Below are 21,911 nucleotides of genomic sequence, written 5' to 3' on the forward strand. Positions count from 1 at the left end.
GTTCCTATCGCTCCATTAATGGCATACAAATTAGCACAATTTATTACATGGGAAATCCCGTAATGGTGTCCAGTACATTTTAGCACTAAGGATCTCTCCTGATACATTGTCCACATTCTAGAAAGATAGAATAGCCTCTGGGGAGCGTTTCTCATTTCCCGAAGAAACATTTGGCCAGATTTAAAATGGATTTATATTGCTTCTCAATATTTAAGAGGGAGCGGAGGGGGGGGGGTGGGAGTAAAATTTAAGTGACTGAATTCCAAGCAGTTTCTGGTGAAAGGGCTAAGCTTTAAGGTCAATCAATCTCTCTACATTATTATGTAGGAGATCAGCGGGCTCAAAGATATCAATTGAGCTTGATCTCTGGTCTCTGAAGTTACTCTACGGGGGATGGCTGTCGCCTTTTGACATTCCTATTTGAAGCCTGATATGCTGGAGCAAGAGTGTGCCGGTCTTTAAGATATCCAAAGAAATGGAAACTAAATGCTTTGCACGAATGGGTTTGTCATTCATTGCAGGGGTTCCTAAGGTCATAAGAGGCATAGATATCTAGTCACCCACTTAAAACTGAATAAGAAGAGATAAGAGCCACAGCTCATAGTTTTTGAATTTTTCTTTTGTTTGTTTGTCTTATACAGAGAAGGGGTGTGATTGAGAGTGGAGGTGGGGGTGGTGGCAGAGGAGAGTGAGAGATCTTAAGCAGCCTCCATGCCCAGGGCGGAGGCCCCACACCCACACGAGGCTTGATTTCACGACCCTAAGATCATGACCTGAGCTGAAATCAAAAGTCGGATGCTTAACCGACTGAGCCACCCAGGCGCTCTGAATAGCTTTTGTTTTAAAGTCGGTCGTTCCATAATTTAATTGCTTTTACTTTTAAATATAGGACTCAATACAAGACCAAATGTTTAACTGGAAAGTATGCAATAACAGATGATTTCAGAAATCTGACTATTGGAAGAGATTTGCAGACAGCACATAAACATTAAACAGAGTAGAGTAATCCAATGAAAAGTACCAAGGAGATATAGGATGTTATGATCAAAGATTAATGGAGTTGTAACGTTAAGGGTAAACAATGTATTTTAAAAATATCCCAGAGAATAACTGCAGGTTGATAATGATGAGAGATACTATTATGCTCTGCTGCTTCCAAACTATGTGACCCTGTGTATGTGACCTAAGCTCTTGGCGCCTCAGTAAGATGGTGATAAAAACAGCTCACACTTCACAGGGTTGCTATGAGATCAAATAAAGTAATAGTGTTTCCAACAGTGCCTGTCCAGAGCGAGAGCTCAGTGGAAGTTCAATATTACTACTAGTGTTACTACCACATTTACTACTGCTCTTGCTAATTCTCTTTACTGGTGTGCATGCATTCTTCCAGAAAAAAAATTGTACATATATCCCAAACTCCTAAGTCTTCATTCTGAGCAATGCTTTTGAGAATCTCTTGAAGACATAATTTCCACTTCTAGGGCCATGGATTTAGTTGTGGACTATTCACAAAACTCATGGTATTTGGAGAGTCAAGGCAGCTTCTGAAATTCTTTAAAGTATTCCTCCTGTGCAGGCGCTTTTGAAGAAGCATCTAAAATTAAGGGGTAACAAAATTCTGCCCCCACTTGGGGGGAAAGTGAGACACAAACACAATGGTCAAGAACTGGTGGGCAATACCCACATGGTTCTTGAATGGACCATGCTACCTAGCACTCTATCTTAGAGGGAGTGGCTTTCCTGACTAAATCTTTACCCAGTTTCATATTCCTGCTATTTGGGACATTCAATTTCTTTAGTTTCCTTCATATTCTTCTTTCCTCATATACTGGGCTTAAGAGGCAACACAGTTAGAGATGCGGTTAACTCAAAAGTCATAACAGGATGTAAGGCCAACATTGGAGCATCTTTCCAGAGAGAAGTGCACAAGCAGTGCTGACCGTTTAATTTGGGTAGCTCATCCGTTTGATTTAGAGTGAATAGAAGGTTAACTGTTGCCCAGTATATGAAAACATATTCTTTTTTACTATTTTTATATTTTCTGATGAGATGCAGGCCCATGAGACAATTTTTTTAAAAAGTAGTATACATTTCATGGAATTGACAAGATGAAAATGATGTAATTATAGATGACTTTATAATTGAATAAGTTTACTTCTCATTCCAGATTATAATTTGCTCAAATTAAGCTCTTTGACTTCAGAACATGTACATACACAAAAACCCTCAAAATCTTAACTCAGGATCCTTCGTGATTAGAAATACATCATTTAAAAAAATGTCTCTTTCTATCTCTGCCAGTGGGGAAACACTGGGCCAAACTCATCTCCACGCCTGTAGAGACAGGGTAATGGACAACAGAGCAATTTGGCTATAGTCTCAAGCTTGAGAAGCTTCACATTTTGGGCTTTCTTCTGTTGCTTGGTTGTGGTAAGGGGAGCAAGAGAAATCTCATCATGACTTTGGATTGACATGGAAATCCGTCAGTCCCTGGCACTTGCTCAACCTATGAATGGGGAAGGGTTTTAGAATACTTGATCCCCCTCTTGCTACTTTGAAAATCAGGACACTGTAAAAGGATGAAAGATGTGAGCCCGGAAGCTAAAACAGTGAATGTGAATAGTGACTTCATGGCCCAGAATTTCTCTCTTGGACTTGCCCACTGTAGTTCAGACTACGGATGATAATGTATAAGTGGACAAAGTTGTGACTTAGAATAGGTAAGTAGAACCTATTGTCCTCATGACTTATCACATTTGTTCAAATCTCAGTTTGAAGTGGAAAACTTTTATGATATTATATGACTTATCAAACTATTTCTCATTCACAAATGTTTATAAGTCCTCATGCCTCTGATTCTAGACTAAGCTCTGTGAAGATAAATTTTATCAGATATAATCCTTGAGGGGATCCCTGGGTGGCTCAGTGGTTTAGCGCCTGCCTTTGGCCCAGGGCATGATCCTGGAGTCCTGGAATTGAGTCCCACATCCGGCTCCCTGCATGGAGCCTGCTTCTCCCTCTGCCTGTGTCTCTGTTTCTCTCTCTCTCTCTATGTCTCTCAGGAATAAATAAATAAAATCTTAAAAAAAAAAAAGATATAATCCTTGATTTTTAGTAATCAGTAGTTGGTAACTGACATGGACATCTACAACAAATCAAAGTATGTTTTTTCATGCAAAGACCATCTGCCTTTTTGATCATATAACTTTATGTATAGTGTATAACAAGTCAGTAGGATTTGATCATTTGAGCCTTTTGCTTCATCATTGATTTGAAATTGTACCTTTAACCATCCCATGACTGCTGTATATTCAGTTAAACTATTTTTTTTCCAAGACAGAGCTCAGATATTTTTTCTAAATTTCTGGAGATGAGAAAAAATAGAAACTTTCAACTCTAAATTTATTGACCAAATATTTAGTGTGATATGCCCCAATATAATCAGAGACTAGATAAATTAATGTTCAGAATTCAGTCCAATGGCTCCCTTTTTGGAGGCACAGTAACTATAGTGCCTTCCTCCATTCCCACACCCCTTGCTTAAGAGGGAAGAGGCATGGGGGGAAGGCAGCTTCTTTATTTTCTCACCAGGTGGGCTACTGAAGAGTTAAGAAACAGTTGCTCTTACTCCTAATCTTTGTACTACTTAGCCATTGTTAGAAACTCTCCCTTCCCCGCCCTGCCCCACCCCCCTGAAACTTCAGATACTTTACTTGCGGTAGGAAGAACTAAACTATTTAAACACCAAAGCACAAACATCATGCCTTCCATCCAAACTTGATCCTCCTTGGCCCTCATCCTGTTAATGATGTCACCTGTCATACATAATCTGTATATTACACTTACCTTCTTCTCTATCAGATGAATCCCCAGGTCTTTTGAATTCTGCCTAAAAAATATTTCTTGCATCCACTGTCTTATCCTCATTCTTGCTGATTTAAACCTGGTGCAAGCCTTCACTGCATAAATAATTTCTTTTTCTGGATTGTATGATCTTTGGAAACACTCATCATATTTTGTGTCTTTTTATATCTCCTGGCAGGTAGGATGGTATCTGCTCACAGAGACCCTCAAGATATTCATTAGAGGGTTTTTATTTTGCATTCTGAAACCCCTGCACAAAGCATGGCTCTGTCTCCAATTCAAATGTCCTTATATGTCTTTTATTTTTATTATTATTTTTAAAAGATTTTATTTATTTATTTATTTATTTATTTATTTATTTATTTATTTATTTATGAGAGACACAGGGAAAGACAGGCAGAGGGAGACACAGGCAGAGGGAGAAGCAGGCCCCATGCAGGGAGCCCCACGCGGGACTCGATCCTGAGTCTTCAGGATCAGGCCCTGGGCTGAAGGCGGCGCTAAACCGTTGAGCCATCCGGGCTGCCCTTATATGTCTTTTAAATGATCCATTTAAAATTCCTGAATTCACTTTTTTTTTTCGGTTTGCTAGGAAATCGACACATATTACAAAGAACTGGTTTATGAGTTATTTGGTTATAAATTTCACAATACTTATGAAATTTGCTTTATTTCTCTATTTAGTCATTGCTTTCGTGTTTTACATCAATCTGCTGTTAAAATGTTATTATCGTTCCTGTATCTTTAACTGATATTGAAATGCACAGAATAGAATATTAAGACAGCTACATTTTAGAAAAACAGGAGCTGTTATTTTAAGTCAGTGAAATAGAGTGGCACATTTTGGTCTTGGTTACTAATGTCCTTAAATTTATTCCTGGGCGGCTCATATTGCCACAAGCTAGCACCAGTCGAGCATAACAGTGCCAGATGTCTATACTTTTCAATCTGAAATGAGGGCATTAATGCTTCGTGCAAGCCCTTCGGCTAGCGGACACAGCACGTCTGTGGGGACGTCAGCATCCCAGATTTGTGCCCGGGCGAACTTCTTTTGTGCTCGTAGAGGGGTGTCACAGCTGACCAGTCACCACGGAGGACCGCTCTTGCTTTGAGAGTATTCTCTTTGGTTCCATAAGATCCTTTAACATTTCACACTGTTTCTTGCCAGGATCTGTTTTAATATTTTATTCATTTACACCGTTCACATAAGTCAAATTATAGTCTTCATTGGTAGGGACACACTATGTTAGCCAGAAGAGCTTTGACAGAAACGGATTTCACTTAATAGAAATAGCCAAGCTTGAAAATTAGAGGAAATAAAGTAAAACCAAGTGACCTTTAAGCTCTCTTCTTCCACAAATTTTGATACTAGTTTACAGATATTGACAAAATTCTTTTCATATATGTATACAATTTTCATTTAGAATAGATCTCACATATGTGCACACACAAACACACAAGATATATGAGCATGCACACACATATGCTCCATGAGCCTTGAGGCCCAGCTTTTAATGAGATAATCAGATTCTATTGAAAGAGGTCCAAAGTTAAATAGCCATATAATGATTTATTCTGCATGGTGAATGGTATTATTTGGACAAGAGAGGAAGTTTGACACAATGTTCGTAGACATGATAATACCTAAATGTTTCTTCCCTATGTGTTTCTTTCTAAGCTCCTTTAAAAATGCATGAGTTTTAAAATTCTCAAATGTGTGGATTTTCTCCGGTTACACTTTGTTCTCAAGTTCTAGCTTAATTGCATTATGTTTCTCAAACAAGATCTGTACAAGATCAGTTCTTTAAATTTATGGAAACGTACATAGTGGCCTATATATGAGCAATTTTAGCAAGTAGGCACTTCAAATACTGTGTGTAAAGGTTTTATATATGTTCATTGGTTCAAGCTTGCCAATTATATGCTCAAATATTCTATATATTTACTAAATTTTAAATTGCTTAATCATTCATTACTGAAATAGATTATGTGAATTTTCCTTTTTTGCTTAATGGATGTTGAACCTATGTTAATAAGTGATACATGTTTAGAACTATTAGTTTTCCTGGTGAATGTAATCATTTATCATTATTAGTGATTCTCCTTATTGTTATAGAACTTTTGCCCTAAAGTTCTATAACATATTCTGTAAATTTAAGGTATACAACATGTTTATCTGATACATTTAGATGTTGCAATATGATTGCCATGGTAGCATCTCTATTACATTACATAATTATCCTTTCTTTTTAGTGGTTGGAATAATTAAGTTATGCTCTCTTCACAAGTTTAATGAGAATAGGAGAATATTTTTGTCTCTATTCATTATACTATGCATTAGATCTCTAGGGCTTATTTATTACTTGTTGCAAGTTTGTACCCCTATAAATCCATCTTACCCTCCTCCACATAGTTTATACCCTGGTAAACAGTATTTGACCCTCTGTTTTTAAGAGTTTGGCTTTTTTAGCTTCCACACTTAAGTGACATCATGACAGTACTTGTCTTTCTCTGACTTATCTCGCTTAACATAATGTGCCCACTCTGCTTTGTTAAAAAATGATTTTATCGTTGTTTATCTCACTCCAACTTTTTCTCTTACTAGGTTGGAAATTATGAAATCCTTTTCTTCTTTGCTAATGGTTACCTTGGAAATTTTAACATGTACCCTAACTCTAAAAGTAATCAGTGTCTTTTTCTTTAACTTCCTCTAAACCATGCAGACTTTATAATGCAGCCCGGGTGGCTCAGTGGTTTAGCACCGCCTTCAGCCCAGGGTGTGATCCTGGAGACCTGGGATTGAGTCCCACATCAGGCTCCCTGCATGGAGCCTTCTTCTCCCTCGGCCTGTGTCTCTGTCTCTCTCTCTCTCTTTCTCTCTGTATCTCTCATGAATAAATAAATAAAATATTAAAAAAAACCCCAACATCTATTAGCCTACATCCAACTTCTATATTATTGCTTTTACATATTTCAGTTTTATCTTACAAAACAAATTCAACATTATTATTGTCTTATAATCAATATTTATCCACTTGTTGGGGTGCCTGGGTGACTCAGTTGGTTAAGCGTCTGCCTTTGGCTCAGGTCATGATCCTGGAGTCCTGGGATCAAGCCCTGAGTCAGGCTCCCTGCTCGATGGGGAGTCTGCTTCTCTCTCTGCCTCTGACTTCCCACTACTTGTACTCTCTCTCATTCTCTCTCTCTCTCTCTCAAATGAATAAAGAAAAATCTTTTAAAAATATTTATCCATTTGTTTACCATTTTCTTTTCTCTTGTTGCTTCTGACTTTCACGCTGGGATTCTTCCTTTTCTTCCTGAAGTACATCATGAAGTTTCCTGAAGCCACACACTATTACGGCTCAAGCCAGGAGAAAAACAACTTCTTTTTTCCTATCTTTCAATCTTCTACCAGCACTTTCTTTTGGTAGAACTCAATCATTAACCAAGTGGCAAGACAATCTGGGAAACGTAGTTTTCAAGATCATAGCTCCAGGCAAGCTAGAGGAGCGCTCAGTAAGGTTTGGGTAGAGCTAAGTACTACCACACAGCAACTGGCTCAAGGATTGTGAATTTCAAGTGAAAACTGAATTATTTGAGATTTCACCTCTCTCTACCACAGTAACTGTAAGACAGGCTAGTTTTCTTCTTGATTTCCTTGAAGAGAGTTTCCCCCACCCCCCAATTCATGTTTTTTTCTGATGACACTTTAGTACCTTATTTGGCAAATTGTATTGTCAGTGGACTTTACTTTTGTTCCCCTGTGTGGTCACTCAGTTGTCAAAAGTGAAGTCATAGATCACTAGGTCTAGATGTAATGTTGCTAACTGTATTAATCAGTGTAGATTAGGTTATGCCGCAGCACCATAGGATTCTTAAATTTCACTGACTTAATTAATTAATTGATTATTAAGATTTCACTGACTTTAAAGTTGAGCTTTATTTCTCGATCACAGTGCATACTAACAGTGACACCTGGGGACTCTGCTCCATGCTAATGATGTTGCTGGTTGGAGACCTCACCCTCCCCGCATCTATGGTCTATTTCAGAGCAAAGGATCATTGTATATCAGCCCTGATCCTTAAAAGCTTTTGTCTTGAAATGACACACGTTTCTTTGGCTCAAATTTCATTAGCCCAAGAAAGTCACATATCTACACCTAAGCTCAAAGGTGCAGGAACGTACAATCCTACCATGTGCCAGAAAGAGGGAAACTAAAATATCATTGAACAGCATAAATGATATCATATTTACATTAACTTTTTAAAAATTCCAGGGGTCTGTATGGCATGTTTCTTTGGCCATCCTACATGTAAGTTTGGAGCTCAAAAGAAATATCTATGCTTAAGACAAAGATTTGGGAGTTTATAGTAACAGATGAGATCACCTAGAATGGAGTTACAGACCTGCACTGTGCGGTAGAGTGGCCATGAAGCATGTGTGGCTTTTGAGCACTTGAAATAAGAATAGTCTAAATTAAGACGTGCTTTAAGTGTAAAATATATACCAGAGTTTGAAGACTTAGTATGAAAACAAAAAAAAAGAATGTGAACTATCTTGGTAATTTTTATATTGATTAAATATTGAAATGATACATTTTGGATATATTGGTTACAAAAATATATTATGAAAAATGATTTCACCTCAATCTTTCTGTTTCTTTTTATTTTTTTTATTATTATTATTTTTTTTTATTTATGATAGGCACACAGTGAGAGCGAGAGAGGCAGAGACACAGGCAGAGGGAGAAGCAGGCTCCATGCACTGGGAGCCCGACGTGGGATTCGATCCCGGGTCTCCAGGATCGCGCCCTGGGCCAAAGGCAGGCGCCAAACCGCTGCGCCACCCAGGGATCCCTTTCTGTTTCTTTTTAATATGGCTACTAAAAAATTTAAAGTTGCACGTGCAACTTGCATTGTATTTGTGTAAGACGGTACAGTTAAGAATGAGTAGCGATGAGGTCTAAGATAAGGCATTTAGAAGCAAAGGAGCAAGCGTCCTGGAACAACTAAAGAGCTTGAAGGAAGGTAAAACACACTTCTCGCTAAAGGCTGGAAAGTGAATGCTTCCAAGAAAAGTGATCAGTATAACAAGTTACTAGTTTAGTGGGTTTGGTATAATTTCCCATCAGAGCTGCAGGATCTGGTCTTGTGCATCACCTGAAACTAGTCTAGGGTGTCCGGAGTATTCCAGTAACAACATATTGACTGCTTTTTCTTTTCCTTATTATTTTTAAGGATTTACTTATTTATTTGAAAGAGAGAAAACACGCATGGATGTGTAGGAGTGGATGTGGAAGGGTAGAGAGAGAAGGAGAGGGGGAACCTCAAGCAGACTCAGTGTCAAGTGCAGAACCTGACACAGGGCTCGATCCCAGGACCTTGAGACCATGACCTGAGTGCAAACTATGAGTTGGATGTCCTACCGACTATACAACCCAGGTGCCCCCATATTGACTGATTTTTCATGCATAAAAAGTAAAAAAAAAAGCCACAAATTATTAAAAGATTAAAAAATTGTGTTGCTTTTCTCACCATAGATTGTAATAACTATAATTCTTTTTAGCAAATGTTTCCTGTGAAAGACCAATCTTAGATGTAGAAACCAAATTAAACTTACAAATCAAGAAACTTTTAAAATAGTATTCAACTCTGCGATTGTACTTAATGATAATTGGACTTTAAAGGATAATGCAGTGCTTTATGGAGAGTTACAACTTGTGCCATGTCCTATGAGCTTCAACAACTGTTTGGAAAGTAATTTAGCAAACTTTGAGAATTTTTTTCAGTTGTCATTGATTAGTTAATTCATATATTTTTTGCAAGTATTGTGTATATGAATATTTTATATAAATATAAACATTTTAAATGAATATATGTTCATTTAATAAAATATAAATACTTTAAGTGAATCAATTAGCAATATTTGATTACCCCTAATCAAATCATGGTCAAGCATTGGGTTTTCTGCAGGTCACTTGTGGGTGACTAAAGACAGTTTCTAGTCCTCTTGTCACTCCTCCCACTGAAACAACTCATGGGGTGGTGGAAATTGTTCTTAGTGGTCCAATAATCCATGTGCTTTCCCTGGGGATTTGTTTTTTTTATACTACAGCTGTATTGTATTTTGTATTTCATATTGTGTGTGTGTTCTTCCCCAACATCTCCATTTTTCAAAACAAAACAAAATGGTCATTAATGATCAAGGGTACATCCTTCCAATGTCATTAGTTCCTCCCCACAATGGGACAGTGAGAAGGTCTTCCTTTGAGGAGTAGTTGAGTGAAAGGGCCAGAGTCGGAGTAACCATCTGCAGGCTACATTCTGGTTTTGGAGTGAAGATAGAAGTAAGTCAGGATTGTGTCGAGGTCACAGTTGCAAGCTGGGAATCTCTCCCATGAGAAAATGTGGAGAGAATTCTCTCCACTAGGTTTACATAGTTAAAAAAAAAAAAACACAAAAAACAAAAAACAAAAACTGAAGTCTTTTTAAACAAAATCCACAGTTTAAAAAAAAATCTAAATAATGAGCAGTTCCAACCTTTTGGCTTTTTAACTTCTCCCACAAAGGCAGGTCAAATATAGCAGCAGCAGTCTAGATCTTTCCAGGAATTGAAGGTAGAGACCTTGACATTCCTCCTCACAGCCCCATGTGAGACCTGGAGGTAGCTGTGCCACTCTACTTGCACCTTCTCAGTCTCAAGGACAACAAGAAGGACCAGCATCTTCTAGCTCCTTCTCAGTTTTCGGCACACATCCCTTTGGAAGCAATTTGTTCAGGGATAAGGTTGCCCCAGGACCACCGGTGGCAGCAGGGGCAGCCATGGCTGTAGGAAGACTCACTAGGGAATTTGGGTCCTGGTGCCCCATGTCTATAAGCATCTTGACAAGAGTGTCAGATGACATATATTACCTTTTCTTTCCAGAATTTTCCTCTATGCTCTTCCCAGCTGGATGAAACAGACAGAAACTACCAACCCTTATTTTTGTTCTTTTCTGAGAAAAGAGGATGAAAGTGAATTCCTCGGGCCAAGGTAGTGTAACTCAGAAGTCTTAATTGGTACAGTATCTTTAGATCCAGTTCTCTTATGGTACCCTGAGCCCCTCCACCTACCACCAGGTCTATGAAGTCCAGTCCAGAGTAAGTATCTGTTTCCGTCAGAACTCACTGGTAGTTGACATCACATCAATCTGGCAGCTCTGTGCAGCAACTTCCCCCTCTGGAAATCTACCCCAGGTCATTTGCAGGCTCTGACTCTTGTTGGTAAACAGGACACTTATTTTGTGAGTCAGAGTATAAGAAGAATATGTCTAGATTCAACTATCTTAGTTCAGGCTCCTGTCACAAAGTACCATAGACTGAGTGGCTTATATATACCAGAAATGTATTTTTCATAGTTCTGGAGGCTGGAAGTCCAACATCAGGGTGCTGGTGAGGACCTCTTCCAGGCTGCAGACTGTCAGCTTCTCATGTGTCCTCATGTGGCAGAAAGAGATGAGAGGGCTCTGTGAGGTCCCTCTTATGAAGGCACTAATCCCATTTATGAGTATTCCACCCTTGTGGCCTAATCACCTTCCAAAGGCTCCACCTCTTAAGCAGATTACACTGGGGGTTAGGATTTCAGCACATGAATTGTAGCAGGACACAAATATTCACTCCATTGTAGCAACTCATCTCTGCATTGCTACAACCCTTCAATATCCTGCCATTTCATGGATCCAGGTGACCATCTCAGTTGAGTACAATGAAACATCCACTCGCCAGCTCAAATTACTTTCTTTCCCGAAAGGAGGTTCTTCAGATGGGCATCAACATGTGTTAATTTAGTCAAATTCCCATAGTGACCTCCATAGAGCTGTTTCTCACATAGGCATCCTTTAGTAGGTCAGGTTTTCCCTCCCATTCTGCCTAAACATATGGATAGGCCATTGACTACTGTCCATGAGTCGATTAAAAACCCAAACATAGAGAAAACATCATGCAAGTCACCCCTTGGAGCTTATTTTTGCCTTCATTGATCCGAGTGGCAGCCTTCCAAACAGGATGTTGTCTGATTACCTGGGAACCCCTATCCATAAACCAAGCAGCTTTTTTCTTTTTCTTTTTCTTTTTTATTTATTTTATTTATTTTTTATTTTTATTTTTTATCAGCCAAGAGCTGTTTATAGGGCTCTGTGCAAGGAGGTAATAAAATCCAGAAGCTCCTGCAGTGGTTGCATAGTCAATCCTAGGGGAAAAATTCTACCTGCTTATAACATCAAATAGGGATAAAATAGTATGTTAGTGTACAAATCAATCTTATTTTACCATAGAACTAGTCTGGGTACTGCCCTCACCACTAGAATATTCTCTGATATCACCCAAGACATGAGTCTTTCCTGTTTCAAGATATTTTATGTCCTTCAGCTGGGGAGGGAGTTACAACGGGATGTCTGCTAGTGAGCTAGTAATTGCTAATCTTCCTTCACACACAAGCCTCCTGTCCTTTCTCTTTGCTTTATTTTTCTCCACATAGCACTCATTACTACCTAGCACAGTATATATTTTACTTATCCATCTTGTATTTGTTAATCTCTTCCCCATGCCAGAATGTAAGCTCCAAAAGGGGAGGAGTTCGTGTGTGTGTTACTTCTACTCTATCTCCATTGCCAAAAATGATACCTGGCACGTAACAGACCTGCAGAATAATCTGTTAAATGAGTGGATTTATAAGGACATAGATCAGCATAGCATAACACTTTGCACAGAAAGAAATCTCAAGATATAAAAAACATATATGATTAAAATAATATAACTCAATGGATAAAGAAAGGAATAGTCAAGACATAGTGTTGAGACCATTATATTAGTAAGCTATTTAGTCAGTAAATTAGATTCTATATTTTATTTTCATCTTAAAATAAAGAAGTCTAGCTGTATTCAAGAGAAAGATATAAAATGAAATCATGTAAGACTTAAAATCTAGTAGATATTGGCATGTGAAAAAGCTTTCTAAACATAAAAGTGATTAGAGAAATCACAAAGAAACTTTTTGAAACTGATGGTATAAAATGTGAAATCATTTACATCAATATTCTTAGAAACCAAAAGATTAATGTCAAATAAGAATAAAATAGTTGCAATAACTATGACAGACTAGGGATTAATATCCTTACTAGAAAGTCTTCTATAGTAAGAATACAGTCAAACAACAAAAAGTGAAAAGTTATGGACCAATAATTCACAAAGGAAAAAGATAAAAATAATTAATAAAATTGTGAAGAGGGGTGGTTAAGTAGCTGACTCTTGATTTCTAGCTCAGGTCATGATCTCAGTAAGCCCTGTGTTGGGCTCCCCACTTAGCAAAGAGTCTGCTTGTCTCTCTGCTCTACCCCCGCCCCCGCTTGTGCGCTCTCTGTCTCTCTCAAATAAATTAAATCTTTAAAAAAATTGCAAAGACTGTTCAACTATGCCAATAGTACAAGAAATGGACATTTCAATGCCAGTTAGATAGATTTTTCAAAAGTCAAGATGTAAAAATGTTTAAATGATACTACTCATTGCTAATGAAAATGGGTTGAGGGGGCATTCACAAACTGTTGGTGAGATTGATAATTATAACATCTCTCAAAATGGATACAGCAAGATTATACAGATGAATGTAAAAAGAGTCTCCATAACGTTCTTTCTTTTGATTCTTTAATACCATTTATTATAACTTTTATTAGTGAGTGGATTAGAGATATGACTAGATATTTGTGTATCAGGATGTTCAGTAGAGCATTTATTTACAATAATAGAAAAAAAAGGTATTTTTTAAATGTTACAAATGGGAAATGATTAAATTTTGGCACAATCACATGTTGGAATATTAAGTGGCTGTTAAAAACATATCTAAGAGGATATTTAATGATATGGGTAAATGTTCATACTATTAAATAAGTGAGAAAAGGGGATATATATAGTTATATATATAGTTTATATATACAGTCATTAATAGAGTTTGTTGTATATATGTGTATTTTGGATATATGTATGTGTGTGTGTATAAAATTGTAAAGGAAATATACCACATGTTAACCTGAGTGATTGCTAAGTGGTGTGATTCTAGGTAGCTTTTAGTGTTCATTTAAAAACTTTTTAAATATTTTCCAAATATTCTGATAATTAAGTATTTTCTTATAAGCAAACCACAAAAGTAAATATAAAAGAAGTAGTCATAGAGAGACTGCAAAAAAAAACCCAGAAAACCCCTCCAAACCCAAGCAGAAGTGTGAACAACATTCACCATCTTACATTCCTTTAGGAGAAATTGAGTGTGCATGCATTTGAAAAGAACACATGACAGCTGACTTAGCACAGAAAAAAAATCCTTAAATTTGAATTTCACAAGTGAACTTGAACTTCTGATGCATACTGTGTGTTTTCATTAAAAGTGTTCAAAGAGTGCAGACCTCAAAATGAACAGATTACATGTTCTAGTCAAGAACTCTGTGCACTTTTGAAGGGAATCTCAATTGGAAAAGTTGTATGGTTCTAGTGCTCAAAGGATGTAAAATATTGTGAACAGAAGAAACTCACTTATGCAAAGTCTAACGAGTTCTCAGCCTGTCTGATGAGCTAAAGAAGGAGAAAATCTCATTTTCTCATATAAATCAAGGATTCATACCTTATTTGCAAACCGGAAGTAAAACTGTTGTAGGTTTTTGGATGTAATGGTAATAACTAAAGCCAAAGGCAGCCTTGATTCCTAATAGATTAATACACTTTCCTAAAGTAATAAAATTTTCAATCTATATCTTATCTTTGTTTTAAACTAAGGGAAATTAGGAGAACCTGAGTGGCTCATTTGGTTAAGGGTCTGCCTTCACCTCATGTCATGATCCCGGTCAGGGATTCAGTCCTGTATGGTGTTCCCTGCTCAGCAGGAAGTCTGCTTCTCCCTCTCTCTTGCTCTCTCTCTATCTCAAATAAATAAATACAATCATTAAAAAAATAATAATATAAGAGAAATTAAGGAGAAAATAATTAATATTCACACTAAATCCACATTGTCTTTCGAAACTGTAAATCTGTTGTTTCTCTTATGGGTCTCATAGTGTCTGCCAAGGCTCTGAATTTCTCTTCACCTAGGCAAGGAACACAGCCCTTTTGTGGAGAGCTACGTTTATCTCAAAATGGGCCTGTTTTCAAATGTGAACCTTTAAAAAAAAAAGATGAAGTAAACTCCTACAGATTTAATTAAACACATCCTTTCAAATAAGAACCTTTGGGAGTGATGTGACCACAGAACTCTGGCCTTGACTGCTTCTTACAAAATGTAAAATGGAAATTGACTAAGCTTTATGTTTCTGTGTTTTTCACAATTAGAAATATTTTCTAAATCGTTCATCATGCAAAAGCAAAGTTCCTCAAAATGTGAACCTTGCTTTCCATCTTCATAATTCCCAGCACTCATCCACTCTGACACTGCAATCTAGAAGAGTGGAACAACTTTGAAAAGATCCCATATCCTGTGACTGACTTTCTTTCTTTCTTTTCTTTTTTTTTTTTTTTTTTTGTAAGATTTTATTTATTTATTCATGAGAGACCCAGAGAAAGAGTCAAAGACACACAGGCAGAGGGAAAAGCAGGCTCCCTATGGGGAGCCTGATGTGGGACTTGACCTTGAGATCATGACCTGAACCAAAGGCAGATGCTCAACCACTGAGCCACCTAGGAGCCCCATCCTGTGACTTTTGCATGCCCTTTCCACTGTCTGAGGGGGGAGAGAATGGAATGGGCTCTGTATGAAGATGACAGAAATTTGTGTCTTGTCGGTCCTCTTGCCAACGTCTCTCTGAAATTTTAAATTTATTAAACACACCTGCAATCTAATGAGCGTGACAAACTTAAATTTTATCCAACTGACTCTTGGGCCTAGAAAGGAAATTTTGTGCTAATTTTTGAATACTCACGTTTCTGAATAATTTCCTAAGTCTCTTTTGTGGTTTTACTTGTGATGATTCTTTCTTTCTCTGCTTCTTTTAATAGAATTATTTCCAATATTTTATTTGTGTGTGTCACTATGTGGAGTAGCGGCTTTTTCTCTAATACCCAATAAAGTATAAAACCCTGAAGCAGCAGTTGACTCTAGGTAGAGCAACACTAAGCCTCACTGTGGCTTCTTACTGTCCAAATACCTTGTAGAGGCAATAAGGAAATTCCAAGATTTTTTGTGAGGAGAGACTACTTCTTCCTCACATCCTCCTGGATGGTCATCTTAATAATAAAAAAATATTATGGGCAGCCTGGGTGGCTCAGTGGTTTAGTGCCGCCTTCAGCCCAGGGTGTGATCCTGGAGACCCAGGATCGAGTCCCATGTTGGGCTCCCTGCATGGGGCCTGCTTCTCCCTTTGCCTGTGTCTCTGCCTCTATTTCTCTCTGTCTCTCATGAATAAATAAATAAATAAATCTTTAAAAAAATATTAGAAAGATCATTTGGGAGAACAGCTTTTCTGGTGCTTCTCAAAAGGCTAGCCTGGATTGGAAAGTGATTTCCATTTTCTCCTAGCTCTCCTTTTATGCTCTTCATTTAGAATAAGAACATGCCCTTCTCTTGCAGCCAAAAAAGTAACTGTCAGCAGTGACATTGTGCAGGAGACTCCAGGCTTGGTTCTTTTTTCTTGTGTTCTCTGAAGAGAAAATGATTATACTGTGGCTTGCCATTGATTAACTCAAATCATCCAACTATAGAGAAAGGAAATAGTGTAGCACAGAAACCATAGCAACCTCCATGAAAATGATTGCTATAATGACATGCTTTTAGTATGTCCAGGCTTCCAGGTGGCAATTGCTTACAATTTTTGCCTGTGGTATGGGATCATCCACAGTGGAGCTGCTGAGCGTTCACTAGTAATGGCCATTATGGTTATGGAGGGGGAGCCCATGCTGACTGCTGAGATGTAGCAACAGAAAAATTAGCTTTTGATGTATTGTGTAATCAAGGAGGGATTATGTATACTTACCTCATTGCTTTGGGAATCTTTACATTATCTTGTCTTAGTTTGTTCAGGCAGTTCTAACAAATACCATAGATTCTGTTCTGCGTGGCTTAAATGTGAAATACTTATTTCTCACAGTTCTGGAAAGTGGAATGTCCCAGATCAAGGCTCCAGCAGATGCAGTATCTGGTGAAAACTATCTTCTCACTGTGTCATCACATGACAGAAGAAGCAAGGGGCCCCTGAAGTCTAACCTCACTCATGAGAGCTCTACCTTTATGACCTAATCACCTCTCAAAGGCACCATCTCCAAATATAGTCACATTGGGAATTAGGTTTCAACTTATAAATTTGGGGGAGACAAATGTTCAGACTGTGGAATATCTGTGATCATTAATTGATTTTTTTAAAGATTTCATTTATTTATTTATGAGAGACACACAGAGAGAGGCAGAGACACAGGCAGAGGGAGAAGCAGGCTCCCTTAAGGGAACCTGATGTGGGACTCGATCCCAGGAGCCTGGGATCACTACCTAAGCCAAAAGCAGACACTCAACCACTGAGCCACCCAGGCGCCCCCATTAATTGATCTTTTAATTTCACTTGATCAACTAGAAGTTAGTTTTGTTTCAGACTCTAAAAAGTCACTTTATTTTGTGGGTCACAGAGAGCTCTCTTATCAGGGACTACTGTTACTATAAAAAAACAAAAATATTGGAATATACCAGTGGCATTTTATATTTTTATATTTTATAAAGCCATCTATTTCATTGCTAACCCTAAATTTGAAAGATGAGAGTTTGTAGCTCTGGACACGAAAACTTCAATAGGAGTGATAATACCTGGAAACCAGAGGGAAAGGCCAGAAGTAATAGCCTTTCTTTACCTGAATTAGGAGATTTTTTTCACCAGTTGGAATCTTACTACATTTGCAAAAATTATCTAATCTCCATATTGTACATAAAAAGCCCAAAGTAGACAGCAATCTTTCTTCATAATTTTTCTGATATACAAGAATTTGTTGATCTATGGTACAACCCACTATCAAAGGCAAACATTGGAAATAACTTTATGGATTATAGCCTTAAATGTAGTCTTTTGCTTACTTAGAAGAATCAAAAGATACTTTATCCAAACTTAGACTGTAGTAACTTGTTCTATATTTTAGCACTGCTATCAAAAAAGACACTTTTCATTCATTTATTTTTTTTTTCAAGTAAGCAGAGAATATTAAAAGTCCAGCATGTGCTAAATACTTCGGTGGGCACTGAGACAACATTATCAGAAGCCTGAGGTTTCTAAAGCCTAGAAACCCTCAAGTTCCCAGTGGTTAATAAATCAATGGATAGCTAAATATTTTAGGGTATTTGCTGAAGGAAGTTTGCTACCAATTGAAATGACTCCAGATACTTCTCTTTTTTAGAGATTATTTACTTATTTATTGGGGCAGGGTAGGTGCAGAGGGCGAGGGAGGGAGAATCTCAAGGAGATTCTCTGTTCAGCAGGGAGCCCAGTGAAGGGGTGGGGGTGGGGCTCGATCTCATGACCCTAAGAGATCATGACCTGAGCTGAAATCAAGAGTAGGACACCCAACTGACTGAGCCACCTGGACGCTCTTCTTTTTTATAGACTTCTTAGGCTTGTGTGTTCATCTTTTAGTAAAACTAGGTTCAAGGGATAATTGAAGTCTCCCATTTGGCAATGAAAATGTGCCTCAATTTAAGGTTTCTGTAGGCTGTAGTTAGATCAAAAGGATCAAGGCTTCAGGCCATGACCAAAAAAAAGGGGGGGGCAGAGGCAAGCAGATGTCTCAGAGATTGTAAGGGTCTATTAGAACCTTCAGAAACTATGAATTTTGAATCATTTCTATATAATTTTCTTTTATCTGTTTCCATGTGGCTAAGTCTTTCATCTTCAGCAAGACTTTACTCAAGAGGTAGACAAACTATATCCTATATCCCTTTTATATATCCATAGTACATATGGGTGTTTATTACATGTTTATTGATTTAACATCACTCTCATAATTTAAATTATTACATGAATGCATGAAACAATTAGAAACATATTGAGTGCAATCTATGACTTTGGAAAATTATAGCAGTGTGTTCTTTTAAGAGACTTAATATCAGCTTCAAACTTGACATTGGGTTTTAGTCATTTAAATCCACTTCGGGGTTATGTAAGGCTACTTCTTGAAGCTAAATATAAGGATGAATACATAAGTTTGCATTTCACATTCTCCTTTTAAAGAATTAATTTAGCTTATCTCTCTGAAACAGATTTGATTAATTTAAAATATGCCCTTGGACATTGACTTTTCAGAATGAAAATCTGCAGCGAGCTCGGTGTATACCTCAGATGTGAACTGATCATGGAAAATAAAAAACAAACCTTGGAGTCAACAGAGTCCTTGCCACTTCCTGAGGCCCTGACCTCTAGTGTCATGTGGTCAATGTTACATTCTTTATTTTCTTTAATTATTGGTTTTCACATGATAGGTGAGTGTGCAGGACGGCTGTCAGAAGATGCATTTATAAGCTGTTATGTGAAAGGGTTTTGAAATATATCAAATGCATCATAAGGCAAGAATTCACACAGCAAGTCTTGTGGCTAATCCTTTGCTTTGAGGTAAGCAGCAACCGTGGGAGGTGGTGGAGTAAAATGTTTAGTTAATATTCACTGCTGGCGGGTTATTACAGTTGAAGTCATGATAGAGGTAATTTTGCTTATATAAGTAAAATTTGTATTATCTGTACTGTTGAGGCAAAAAGTCATTGAAAATGTGAAAATTACTGTCAACATACTGGAATGCAACTAGGTATATAGAGAGGATTTTGAAAGACATGATGAGTCAGAAATTTTTTAAGAAGTTTTTTGTATGCATCCATTTTCTTGTTGATGAAAATACATCTTTTTCCCCTGCCCCTGTCCATCTGTAGTGTGTAAATAGCTGATTTGAGAGTTGTTTTTTCCTGGACCTCGTGGGCGTTAATAGAAGCCTGAACAGCAATTTCAACTCTTTAGTTGACTACACCTAGCATTTATGTTTACATAACTAGACATTTCATCAACCAAACATCGCTCTTCAGGGAGCATTGGAATCTGAATCCGAGTCTTAGGGAGACATCCACGTTTACTGGTTTAAAGCACTGGTGAGAGTTAACCCAATCGGGTTTTTAATCCTGGCCTGGCCATGTACTTGCTTTGTGTCATTTTACAAATTATATAACCTTAAAGTCAAGAATAAGCAGTTAATAAATGGGAGTCATTCTTGATTTTATTAACATTGTGGAATATTTAATTATTGGTATGGCCTGGAAGTGTTGAGAGATGAAGTGGTGGAGAGGTCAAAAGGACAAGGTCTAATCTGTTGTGGTTTACTCTGATGGCTCTTAAATAGTCTCTGGTTCTATTACATCAGAGACACTTGGAATTTTTTTTTTTTTTTGTAGATTTCTGATTCTATTCCTTTTATCTCTTTGAGAAACTGTTTTCTCCACTCACCAGCTTACAAATGTGCAAAATGATTACTCCAGCTTATACTTTATGTCACGTTTCAGTTATACTTTTCAATACAACCTGACAATTTGGAATAAGTTGTATCTATGTAATCAGGGCCAAAGGAAAAAAATGTGAGGTATCAAGAAGATGACAAGAATATTACAAATCATACCTATATCATGAGACAAGAGCTATACTCAGAGACAAATTCTTAGTGTTAAATGATTTACACTAGAAAAGTAATACCAACAGAATATAAGGAAACCTGAGAAAGCTGAAATAAAAGCAGAAATTATTGAAAAGGAAAGAGGCAAAAAGAACGTAAATAAATCAAAGGATTTTCTTGTTTTAAGTTGGGGTGGGGGTGGTAGACATATCTGTGCCATTAAAGAAAGGCAAAACACAAATGTAGCAAATGTGAAACCAAAATAATGTAGTATTGGTGGAATGACAGTTATGATTATAACAAAATATTATGTATTTGAAAAGATCCTTTAAAAACTATAAAGTACCGGGATCCCTGAGTGGCGCAGCGGTTTGGTGCCTGCTTTTGGCCCAGGGCGCGATCCTGGAGACCCAGGATCGAATCCCACATCAGGCTCCCGGTGCATGGAGCCTGCTTCTCCCTCTGCCTGTGTCTCTGCCTCTCTCTCTCTCTCTCTGTATGACTATCATAAATTTAAAAAAAATAACAAAATAAAAACTATAAAGTACCAAAATTAACTCAAGAAATAGACCAATGATACTGGAGAAAGATTTAAATATTGTAAGAAAAGAATTATCTCCACAAAGGCTCTGGCCCCATATAATGTTACTGGTTCTTTCTTAAAATATTTTCAAAAATAATTCACTACTTTGCTATACAAAGTGATCAAGAGCATGAAGAGAGAGAAAAGAATCTTTAAAAAATCCATTCATGATTCTCTCACAGAAGTGAATTATAAGTCTGAGATAGCCAGCATAATGTTTTTTTTTTTTTTTAAAGCCTACAGCACCCAGTATTCCCAGGCGGTCTCCCATCGAAGTACTAACCAGGCCCGACCCTGCTTAGCTTCCGAGATCAGACGAGATCGGGTGCGTTCAGGGTGGTATGGCCGTAGACTAGCCAGCATAAACTTATTTAAAGTTCAGTGATAAATATTATCATGAATGTAAAAATTTCCAAGTTAAAATTAATACATCTCATTCATCAATATCACAAAATAATAGGATGTCATAATCTTTTTCTTATCAGAATATCATGATCATTTAATGTATGCAAATATATCACATTTCATAAGTAGATTAAAAAGGAGAAAATTATCAGACAATAAAACGGCATTTAGAAACTTAACCCCTGTACTTATTTTTTTAATTGTTGCATTAGGTAAATTTTGAAAAATATTTATATCGCATAGTTTATCAAGTATATCTCAACACAACCACCATCTTTAATGGTGAAACAATATAGGCACATAATCATTAAGTCAGGGAAAGAAGAAAGATGACTGGGAGGATTAATATTATTTACTATTTACCATTTCTTGGATTGGCTAGTCAGGAATGATGGCAATAGACAAGCTAGAATTTGGACACCAATTT

At 37.3% G+C, this 21,911-nt stretch overlaps 1 non-coding gene across 1 annotated transcript; it reads right to left on the reverse strand.

Annotated features, from left to right (window-relative positions):
- Positions 1–21,313: 21,313 nt before the first annotated feature.
- On the reverse strand, positions 21,314–21,432 carry LOC112670421 (5S ribosomal RNA). The gene has a single exon (XR_003142944.1). It is a non-coding gene; the product is annotated as a 5S ribosomal RNA (ribosomal RNA).
- Between the last annotated feature and the right edge of the window lie 479 nt (positions 21,433–21,911).

Source organism: Canis lupus, chromosome 2 (genome assembly GCF_003254725.2).
Source record: "Canis lupus dingo isolate Sandy chromosome 2, ASM325472v2, whole genome shotgun sequence".
NCBI lineage: Eukaryota > Metazoa > Chordata > Mammalia > Carnivora > Canidae > Canis > Canis lupus.